Raw genomic sequence first — 12,060 nt, forward strand, 5'->3', positions numbered from 1 at the left:
GAGTATCTCAGTAATAATTTTTTATATTGATTAAAGTCTGGGGCAGTGAGCTTGGCAGTCTGCGGATCTGTCTCTTGCTTCAACAGTATTTGGACAGAACAGGCCCAGGGACGCCCTTTGCTCCAGCCTCCGACCAGGCTCCAACCTTTTTCCAGTCGCAGCCTTCAGAACCAACCACTGAGCTATCCTCGGCCACAAGGACCAGCCAACACCATTTTTTGAGCTTAGCGCCTTATTCCCAATCAACCATGAGCTCCCAGATTCGTCACAATTATTCCACCGAGGTGGAGGTCACCGTCCACGGCCCGGGCAACCTGCATCTGCAGGCCTTCAACACCTACCTCTCTCTGGGCTCCTATTTCCACCGAGACGACGTGGCTCTGGAGAGCGTGGGCCACTTTTTCCACGAATTGGCCGAGGAGAAGCGCGAGGGTGCCCAGCCCAGCCTTGAAAATACAAAGCCAGCGGGGGGGGGGGGGGCCCTTCCTGGACGTGCAGAAGCCACCCCAAGATGAGTGGGGTAAAACCCAGGACTCCGTGGAAGCTGCCCGCCAGACACCCGGCTCTGTGACTTCCCGGAGAGCCGCGACCTGGCTGAGCAGCTGAAATTCACAGAGAAGATGAGGACCACGTGACTCACCTCTGCAAGCTGGTTGGTCCCCAGGCTGGGCTGGGCGAGTTCTCTTCCGAACACTCACCCGCAGGCATGGCTAGGGCCTCCTGGAGCCCAGCTGTTACCAACCAGGGTTCTTGGACTCTTTAATCAATAGAAATTGATAAGAGGCCAGAGGGGGAATTTAGGCAAGGCTTTACTGGGACTCGTGCTGCAGCATGAGGGAGGAAAAGCAAGTAACAGGTGCCCTCGCTCGTTCCTGGGAATAGGGAGGGTGCGTTGCTCTGGTCCCTTAAATGGGGTGAGGGTAGGGGTAGATCGGTGGGTGGGCTGGAGGGGCGGCTTAGGTGGTCTGCCCATCCCTTTGGTGGTGCTGTGAGCAGGGATCATGCCTAGTATTCTGCTTTTGCTCCCCACACCTCTGAAGTGTCAGTTGGGTTTTGGCCTTTTTGTATCTCTTTGTTCATAATTTGCCCCAACTGTGCAAGCAGGCAGTTATTTTTAGTCCCTTATAGTTTCTTTGTATTCTGTTGCTGGAGGAGACATTTGTCCAGGTGCAAGCACTCCAGTAAAGGGTCCCAGGTCCCAGCCTGTCCCACAGCGGCCTCTGAGGAGTCCTCTGGTGTCAAGGCTTCTGCCTGAAGTTCGTCGCCGCTAGGCAGCTTTGTAAGCACCCTGGAGCCCTCTCCCAAGCCTTGGGCCAAATGGGAACAGTAAAGCTTTTTGCAGCCGAAAAAAAAAAGGTTGAAAATATTTTAGATATAAGTTCAATAAAATTGTATTATTAAAATGAATTTCACCTGTTTCTTGTTACTTTTTAAAAATGTGGTTACTAGAAGATTTAAAATTACCTATATAACTTGCATTATATTTCTATTGGACGACACTGTCCTGGGCTTTTACTTTGGGACATCATTGTTCCCAGTGAAACAACTGACCATTAATAACAGCCAGATCCTTAATCACAGAATTAAAACTTAATTCAAAACACTTCTGAATGGATGAATTGTATGGTATGTGAATCAAAGTTAAGAAAATTATGCTAAATAAATTAGAAAACTCCTTTCTAATCTGCATACTGCTGCATTATATGTCATGGTGAAAAATTAAAAACAACCCAAATGTCCAAATAGAGGAGTGACTAGATAATTAATGGCATAGTTTCATCATAGAATTCAGATATTAAAATGAAGAGTGTAGGCAAACTCTTGACAGAGTTTGTAATAATGAGAAAATTCCTGTTTTCTATGATTAAATGGAAAAAAAACCCAATATATATTATTTGCATCAGACCATAACAGTTAAAAATGCCTAGAAAAAAAAAACTAGAGGGAAATACTAGCCCCAAAATATTAGTAATGTTTGGGCTGTGGGCTATGTGAAAACTTTTCCTCCTCACACTTTTCTTATTTTCCATATTTTCTATAATCATCAATTTTAAAATTGAGAATATTTTATTAAAAATACCAATAAATCCTAATTTTAAGCCCATTTTTACATTTTAATTTCCAAGAAAGGAGAGTAGAATAATAGACTTTTACAAAATTTAAAAACAGAAGTTGTAACGAAGGTAGAATATCTGTTTGAAATCTTCAATAAGCCTTCAGTTAACCAAAATATTAATTATCCCAGTAGTTAAGTACCACTGTCCTTGTTATAGAAACACGAAGAACAGTTCACCAAACTGAGGTGAAAATGGAGTCAACCAAGGGCTGGTGCAGTGTTGTCAACTGTTAACTTTACTCTGTTGATTGAGACCATGTAACACAAATTCCACCAACTATTTTCTTTTTTTTTGGTAGTATTATTATTAAATGCACTTATTTTTTACTTTTATTGAGATGTAACTGACATATAGCACTGTAGAAGGTTAAGGTGTTCAGCATGATGATTTGACATATATCGTGAAATGATTATTACAATAAGTTTAGTTGACATCCATCGTCTCATACAGATTTAGAAAAACAAGTGTTTTTTTCCTTGTGATGAGAATTGTCAGGATCTACTCTCTTATCAACTTTCCTATATGTCATACAACAGTGTTGACTGTAGTCATCATGTTGTACATTACATCCCTAGCACGTATTTATCTTATGACTGGAATCTTGACCACCTTGCTCCAATTCCACCTCTCCCCACCCTTTATCAACTATTTTCATTTTCTTGAAGTTTTCTTTTCTTCCCGTAGCTGAAGTCTGGAAAGAATAAAATTCCTTGCTCCTTCCCAAAGTGAATTTTTCTATGTTGCTCTCTTTCGGCTGCTAATTGGTCATATATTCACAAACATGTTCAAATCCCGCCCCCGCCTTTTCTAAAGAAGCCTTTCCTGGGCCTCGCATTTAGGCTTCCACTTCAGGTTCTCCTCTCTCTCCTCCCCCTAATTACCCACGGCCTCCATTTTCTTTCCCACTTAGCAGTCTGGGTAGCTGTGACCCTAGTAAAAGAGCTCTCTGTAATATTTATTATCTGCTCTCACCAAGCCCTGTGACCTCTCTTTGCAGTCTGCAGTAGGATTCTAGACAACTAGCAGTCCCCTGCCCCGTTCAGGCTGCTGCCTCTGCCCTCAGTGCCTTGTCATCTACTGCCCATTAAAGATTTACCCAACCTTCGGCCCCAGCTGGTAGCCCACTTCCCGCCAGAGATTTCTCAGATTTTGACAGGCAAAAATAATTCTCACTCAGTCCTATGTGAGTGGAGGGCACGGGCTGGGTCTCATTCACCTTGTTCCTACTCAGCAGAAAGTTTTCCACACAGTAGATAGTGCTCGATACATGCTCACAGCGTTGGAGGGGCTGAAAAGACAAGGGGTGCTGAGCTTTTTCATCTCCTCTTAGTGGTGTGCAGAGACTTTTCACAGCAGTTGGGGATTTCTGACTATCCCTAAAATAGAATTTTAGAGCTAAGAAAGAGCTGATCTAAATTTCTCACTTATAGATGATGAACCCAAGGCCCAGTGGCATTGAGGCCAGACACATAGTTGGTCTCCAACAGAACCAGAACTAAAATGCAGGCCATCTGGCTCCCAAGTCAAATCACTACTCACCTTTCCCTGCCTATCTTGTACTTCCTTTTTGTTGTTATTGTTGTCTTCTCTCATTTATAACCTTGTACGTATTAGGCATTCCACAAATATTTGCTATACAGACCAAGATTTCATGATCCTCACAATAATGTGAGTGATGTAGACAGGAATAATGTTATAAGACCCATTTTACAGACAAGGAAACTGAGGCACAGAATGGCTAAGAGGTAGTGCTTTTGGACAAGTTGTTTAAAAATCTCTCCAGGCCAGTGCTCTTCCCAGTCCATTCCATACTGGGGACAGGAGATTCAGCAGAGTCCATGCTTAGTGGCAGGAGGTAACAAAGAAGTAGGTTTTGGGAAGGTGGGTCTTCATTTTGTAACGGACACACTTCTCCCTTTAATCTTCATAGTGTTGCCGTGGTCAAAGACATGGGTGGGTTTTTCTGTGAACTGCTTCAGCTAGCCGCCAAGGTCTCCTAGAAGTTGAGGGAAGCAGGGGAAAAAGGAAACTAGGAGTCTGACTCCCCCTTGTCGCCCTCCAATACTCAAAAGTGTCCGTGTGTCCATGATGAATAGCTGAGGCTGCTCCACCTTCTTCTTCAGAGTTTCCTAAGGTTCCCAGAAGCAGCAGCTGCATCTCTTTCCTGCTCAGTTGAGAACTCCTTGTGGAGTTCCTACTTCAATGTTCTCTGATGAACTTCTGTTTATAGCATTTACGATAGAAATGAACGATGAAGTTCTCAATATTGAGGGTCCTTTAAAGGCACGTTTAATAGAGAATGGGCTCCAGAACCATTCTACTGTTTTTGAATCGCACCTTGATCATCTCCTCTTTGGTGACTATGGGCAAATTTCTCAACATCTCTGTGCCTTAGTGCCTTCATTTGTAAAATGAGAGTAACAGTACCTTCCTTATAGGATTGTTGTAAGCATTAAATGATATAAAGGATGTGAAGTGCTTAGAACAGTGTCTGGCATATGCATTCACACACACACATATACATATACACATACACATATATAAGCGCTCATCAAATGTCCTACAGTATTTCTATTATCATAGAACCACCTATTGCCTTCACAGGTAGTGAAATCTTCATTTCTTTTTCTTTTTTTTCCAATCTTGTACTTTAATTGCCTAAAAATTTCAGAACTGACTTTTTGTGTCCTCACTGAAGCCTCTCAAGAAGGAATAAAAATAATCTACTGTGGACACTACTGCCCTCCCTGGTTTGGGCACCCAAAATTTTAATTCACACTGAATATTCCTTTTGTAGCAAATAGGGTGACTAGCTGTCCTGATCTGCCTGGGACTAAGGAGTTTCCCAGGATGTGGGACTTTCAGGGCTGAAGGAAAAAGTCTCAGGGAAACTGGGACAATCGCTCATCCCAGTAACAAAAGTTCTACTAAACACTTTAGTCTCCTACCTTATATAAATGGCAGCCCTGTGAATAGGCATTCGCATTCCAATTCTACAGCTAAGGAAAACCGAGGCATAAAGGCATTAAATGATTTGTCCAAGGACATGTAGATTATAAATGGCAGGGCAAGATTTAACCTTACATGTGTTTAGCTATAAACTCATGATCATTCCACTACTTTCCAATGTGGAAGTATGGGTGCTTTACAGCTGTTAACATCTGCACAGGGAAAGATAACCCTGTGAAAGACTGAGCTTAACAACTGACTTATTATGGGCTAGTTTCTTTGAGGTCTTGCTAATTTGCATGATTGACACATAGGAGAAGAAAAGCAGCTGCTTAAAATGCATAAATTATTTGAAAGTGATAATGAACCAGGTAAAATTTAACTTATGCAATCTCAGTCCATTTAGTCTTCCCTTCCTGGAGTGGGAGGTGGGGTGGATGAGAGACAAATATGACATGTATTTACATGTCTAGAAAATATGAATCCAGTTAAGTTTATTAAGCTAAGTTTGAATCAAAGTAGTACACTACAGTCAAACTAGTATAGAAGAAAATTAGGAGAAATATTAGTAGTTTGATAGTAGTTGGATTAGTAACTTGATAAATTAGATAGTTTGATAAATTAGAGCTTGGTTTTCTTCTTTTCTGTACTTTTGAGATCAATTTATTGATTCATTCTTTTCCTTCTTTAGGAAAAAGCAGTAATTATAATTAAATACTGTTTTAAAAATTAAATGCTTAAATTTTATATTTATAAAAAGATAATAACAGTCAAATGTTTTTTTATAAAAAAAGCGTAACAGGCTATTCAGTGAAAAGTCTCCCTTCTACCCTCAAGCTACACCACAAAGTTGTTTCCCTCAACAGAACCAACCACAGATATTCATTCTGTGTATGTCCCTTTAGAGCTAATTAATCATCCACAAGCTAGTACAAGTTTATATTCCTCCTCCTTCCACAAACATGGTAGCATGTGAAGGACATTATTCTGCACGTGAATATCCTTTTAAACATAGTAACACATCTGAGAGATCTTTCTCTATCAACACATAAAGACTTTCCTTATTCTGTTTTATGGCCACATAATATTCCACTCTATGAATCTGCCATATTTACTTAACTAGTTTCCTGTTGACGGTACATACATCACTTAAGCAACTTTAAATTTATTGAATAAGTAATACATTCACATGTTCATTATATGTATATAAATAATTTATATATATAAAATATATAACGATATTTATATAAAGATATTTATATAAATAGCTTGCATTCATTAATGTCTTCCATCCACCCCAGTACCCCCACCTTACCACAAATACGCCCAGGTAAAAACGTTATTAGTTTTAGATATAGCTTTCAGAGTTTCCTTATTGATATAGAAGTAAATACAAATGTATGTGCTTAATTTTCTTCCGATTATATGTAAAAAGTAGACTGGTATATACAAAATATCCTGCAGTTTGCTTTGTTCACTCAATAAAATATCTTGGAGAATTTTTCATATCAGTACACAGCAAGCTTCCTCATCTTTTAACAATTTATTTAACAATTGCATAATCTTCTGTTGTGTGGATATACCATATTTTATTCAACTGGTCCTCTATTAATTCATGGTCATCAAATACTATTCTGCCTGTTCAAATGCCCTGTGGCTCAATGTCCTGTGACTATCGTCTGGCATAGAGAGAATGTGATAACTTAAGTTTACGATTAAGTGCTCAACTGCTTCTTTACTTTCACTGAGTTTTTCACAGTAAGGGTTAAATATCCACGCTGATCTATTTGTTATTCTGCACATGGCAGAACCTTCTTACCTTAAGCGCCATAAATAGTCTCTCTGAATATCACTGAAACGCTGTTGCTATCACAATGAGGAATTACAGAAAATGTTGCAGCAATTATTACATTACTCTTCCCTATTGATTGAGCTGTTGCAGAAGATACCAGACGTGAGTGTTTCGAGGGTGCCTGACAATACCCGAGGAATTTGTTCTTAATCATTTTTGTTTTTTGGGGTGTGGAGAGAGTGAAGCCTTCAATGTTCATTGAATTTTAAAGTGTTCCCTGACCATGATCCAAAATGATAATTCCTAATGATCCCTAATTAATTACTTCAAGAGCTAGAGTTTTACATCATTAAATAATACAGAATATGTACAAACCTGCTTTTAGTTTGTTTTGGTGGAAACAATTTGCATATCACATACAATACTATAAAGTCCTTCATATGCAAGAGACATTATTAGAAGGCTTTTATTAAAAAAGCTAAACATAAATTACGGTAAGGTAGCTTTGGTTGTAAGTTGGTTTAAACGGAAACAATCCAGTGGGGGGAAAATTAATCTACTTTTCTAAAATAGAGGCATGTTTTGCAACGAAACAGGGCAGACTCGTTGCTGTTTTACAGAGCGTCTTTAATTCTAATGCATACTTACTACAGCGGTAATAGTGTCTATCGAACATAGCTTGGCAGCATAAAGTAAAAAGAAATGGCATTGAACTATAGCAACAATTATTTAGTTTTCACATAAGGATGGGTTTCTGGGGTGTAAACTTTGTTACTCAAGAGATCTCATAGATTTAAAATTTTATTTTAAAGAATAAGGATTTAGGCTTCAGAGATAGTGTGACATTTTGGCATCTGATGGGCAAGTTAGTATAGTGGTTAAGAGCATGGGCTGTTATATTGTCCGCAATACTGTCCATAACTGTGGAATTCATAGCCAACACGGGTATGAATTCCAGCTCCAGAATTTTGTTATCTCCAGGTAAATCACTGCGCCTCTGCTTCCTTATCAACCATGTAGGGCTGTTGTGACAGCGCCATGCCTGCTTGTGTATTTCAAGCTATCAGTAAGCGGCAGCTTTTTACAGTTTGCTCACTGCACCAGGGCACCTCTGCAAAGCCTTTGAATCTCGTCTTTGATTTGTCCCAACTTTAAGGCATGTTCTGGTGTTGCGTTGGGGTGTCAGATGACATCCTGGAAGATGATCATGAAAGCCTGAGTTCTGGGAGGCCACCTGTCTCTCCACCTCTTTGGGAACATCCCTGGGTTGGTTTTGTTAGGGTTGGGCTGAGAACTGAGGGTGGGGAACCACGCTTAGTAACCCCCTTGACGGCCTCCCTATCTAAGGACTGTGCTGTGCTAGGGTATAAATCTTCTTGTCCTCCATGTCCCGGGACTATCACTGGAGTGCTCCTACAACTGGGTGAAAATCATATTGTGGGATAAAGAACATAAACTCAATACTGTCTGCTAAAACTCCTCTCCTACACCTGGTCATATTTTTCTGAGCACCCAGAAGAAATGGTGAGAAACTAATGATCAGTTGATAGCAAGTTGAAAGGGCCCTTTTCATGTCTAGTTCCTACATTCTAAAGTAGCTATACAGTAACCTGTCAAGAATTTTATTCTTTCTTTAATACCTGTAATAAAGAATGGGGAAAAATAGGGTAATGAAATCAAAACCGTGTTCTGCCTAGTTTGTAGATGTATTAGAAAGAATTCATATGCTATCAAAAGTGTCTATGATACATACAGAAGAATAAACACAGTATTCAAAGAGTATGCCCTTCAGAAAAGGTCAAAGAAAGACAAGCCTACAGTTTAGAAATGGTAATAATGTATGGATTCAATGAAAAGTTTTAGGTTGTGGCTGATTTTTAAAAACATTTAAAAAACATATAAAGTCTAAATCAACATCTGAAATAAACAACACATAAATATATATAGGTCTGAAAATTTTCTTTCATTTATAATCCTTTTTTTGTTTTTTTTTAGATTAAAAAAACGCCTCTATTTCTAAAATGTGGCTTAACTACACCCGCGGTGTGCTAAGCCAGTTTTGGAACTGATCCTGCAGCTCGGAGTAAAACCGGGCCAATGGAGGAGCAGTCAGGGCTCCCAGTTACGGGCACCAAGATGTCACTACTCCAGCAACTCAATCTACAGAGTTTTTCTTCAGCTGTTTTTTGTGACGTATGGAGAGTCATCTTGGATTTCTCTGTACGACAGAGAGGTCCGACCTTGAGGAAGACCGGTATCCCACATCCTCTGCTTTTATAGGCTTAATGATATGGCCTGGCTTGGTGACAACCTTGGGCATAGTCAGCTTTTGGAAGGACCTCTGGGGGTTCCATGTAGATCCTATAGGGGTCTGAATAGTCCTTTCAAATTGCTGATGGTGTGTGAATGGATATGGAAGCATCCGTACCTGATGAGCCACTGCATGGATGTTCCGCTTCTCATTGAGAATCACATTTGGCAAATTCTTGTCTTTCCTTGGAGGACCCTCAGGGGCTTTAATGAGAAACCGGCGTCTCTTCTTGGCACTGGGCTTCAGGCCCACACCACCCCACTCGTCCCAGCCAGGCAGAGTCAGGTCCACATCCTTCGGCTTACTCGCCTCCACAGCTTCCCTCTTCTCTTTCAAGGAGTCTCTGATGACATCATCCCCAGCAAAAGCTTCCTTTATCATCTGCCTTTGATCTCTCTCTTCATCTTCCAACTCCTCTACCGTCGTGGGAACTGCCAAGGACTTCATGGAAGGAGATTTTGTGGTCAGGAGGTTCTGGAGATCAATCATTTGCTCCTTCCTTTTCTTCTCCTTGGGGACACCAAGATGATTACTTGGGTTCCTCTCCAACTGCTGTCCTTCTACCGCAGCTCTGGGAAGCTCCTTGTTTTGAAAACATCCTTCTTTGCCCAGCTCCTCCAGTTCATCCAGAGTTCGTGCTCTCTCCGGCCTCTGCAGCAACAGAGGCTCCTCTTCCTCTCCGGCAGGTTCCTCTCTCTGGACCACCAGAACTGTCCTCGTTGAACTCAGTTCTTGCTTCCTGGACTGATGGCTCTCCCTGTTGAGTTTCTGAGACAGTGCCCTCAATTCAGACAGCCCCTCCTGGCTGCTAAGATCTTTTGCTTCTTGACTGCCCACCGGCTTGGCGATCTGGTTGAGCCCAGACTTTTGTCTAAGTGATCGCCTTTCCTCAAATTCTTTCAACAGAATTTCTTCCGCCACCACTGGTCCTTCTTCCTCACTTTCAGGAGCCTCCTGGGCTGCAGGTTCTGCAAGTTCTTCAGGGTCCCCCTGGACCTCAGCCTCTTTTGTGTCACCTGAGTGATTCCTGAACATCCAGGGGTTTGGTCTGTCTGCCTTCACCTGCACCTCATTCACCACATCAGGGACAAAAGGTTCACCCTCTTCCTCCGCAACTCCCTCCTCTTCCACACTCTCGGAGGCCACCTGGATCTTCTGCATCAGCTCTTTGTTCCTGGCCAATTGTTCCTGCATAGCCTGGCGAGCCTCCAGGTCATATTTGGCCATAACTGCCTTTGACTTTGCCCATTTCCCACTGTTCTGGTACTTACGGCTCATTCGCTCCATCATTCTGGCCTTTTCGAGTTTTTCCAGTTCTTCCAGTGCTGCAGCAGGATTGACCTTCCGCAGCTTCTCAAGCTCTTTTAGGGCTTGCTTGGCCTTTCCTTTCTTCAGAAGTTCGTGATACTTTTTGCTTTTGATTTTCTTCTCTCTTCGAGCCCTGGCCCCATAGTAGGACTGCAGGGCCCGGGCCCTTTGAAGCTCTGCTCGGTGCATCTTCACCTCTTCCAGGCTCATGGCTTTGAGAGAGGCCTTTTCCATGGGAGTCAGTAAAGGGTCTGTCACTGGCTGCTTGTTCTTACGGAGGAGATTAAAAATCTCCTGCTCCAGGGGAGTTCTTCCTCACTTTGTCAGTGCCTGCACGACGGGATCCCATTTGGAGAGGACTTGTGAGGTTTTTTTGAATGCCACTTCTCTGTGGATCCGCTCAATCTCTTCTCTGTGAAGGGGTAACTCCACAGTCTTCTTCGATTTGACTCTGTTCAGCTGCTTTTTCACAGCAGCCAATGAGGATGAAGTTTTAACAGGCTCAAGCAGATCTGAAAGGACCAGCTTTTCTCCTGATCCTTCAGAACTGACACTGAACTCTGACAACTTCGGACTAGCCTCAGATCTCTCAGCCAATTTCCACCTATTCTTTCCATCAAGTGAACTGATTGCTTCCAGAAGCTTTTGATGCTTTCTTTCTCCATCACTGTCCCCCTCATCTTCACTGGTGCTCAAGGGGTACTCTCTTGGCAAATCCTCTAGTTCTCCCTGTTGGTTTAAAGCCAGAAGGCTGCTCTCCGCAGTCTGACTCGAGCTCATCTCACCAGCCTGTATCTCACATGGGCCAGGAGCGGAAGCCGAAAGGCTCATTTATAATCCTTGATCTTCAGGAGAGGGGCCACATCTTCAGTCACTGTTTATCCTAGGCAGAGATAACATACTTGATGAATAAGTGAACTGATGAATGAATAAATAAATTAGAATAATGCCAGGGTCCAAAAACTCCTGACAAATTACAGCATTTACAATATTTTCAGTGGGATAATAGAAAGCCACAGATGTAAATGTCTCATGGTTGAGTGATGAATCTAAAAATAACACAGAAGAATTCTTCAGTATTTAAGGAAAAAAATGGTAAATGTCATCTATAAATTTCCTGCCTTAATAAAAATGCAGTCTTTTGATTAAATATGAAACAAAAGATATGTCTCATGACCGTATTACTCACTATGACATAATTTCATCAAGGGGCAGTGAGTGAACGTGTCATTGGTAATATTCAAACAAAACAAAACCTAAGCTAGAATCCTGAAGTCAGTATAGTTGAGGTCAAACACACTAATCCTTCCCCTAATTTTTTGCCGTTTTATTATTTTAGGAGCAAAGATAGAAACAAACAAAAAACCCTGTATTTTCAGGTGTGCTATTAGCTCATTTACTTCATTATCTGAAGATCCTATAAAGTAATATTTTATTCTGAGTCTTGCAAGCAATTTGAAATGAAACATTTTCCTTGCACCTGTAAAAATGCGCAAGTGATGAAACAGGCAGCGTGATGATCGCTTTACAGAGAAGCATTTCCTTCATCATCTTCAAGGTTGTTCAGATTTATGACCTAATCA

At 41.4% G+C, this 12,060-nt stretch overlaps 2 pseudogenes; one reads left to right on the forward strand and one right to left on the reverse strand.

Annotated features, from left to right (window-relative positions):
* Positions 1–248: 248 nt before the first annotated feature.
* LOC136125385 (ferritin light chain pseudogene) lies at positions 249–763 on the forward strand (annotated as a pseudogene).
* An 8,250-nt stretch (positions 764–9,013) lies between these two features.
* Positions 9,014–11,257, reverse strand: LOC136125964 (U3 small nucleolar RNA-associated protein 14 homolog A pseudogene; annotated as a pseudogene).
* Between the last annotated feature and the right edge of the window lie 803 nt (positions 11,258–12,060).

Source organism: Phocoena phocoena, chromosome 7 (genome assembly GCF_963924675.1).
Source record: "Phocoena phocoena chromosome 7, mPhoPho1.1, whole genome shotgun sequence".
NCBI lineage: Eukaryota > Metazoa > Chordata > Mammalia > Artiodactyla > Phocoenidae > Phocoena > Phocoena phocoena.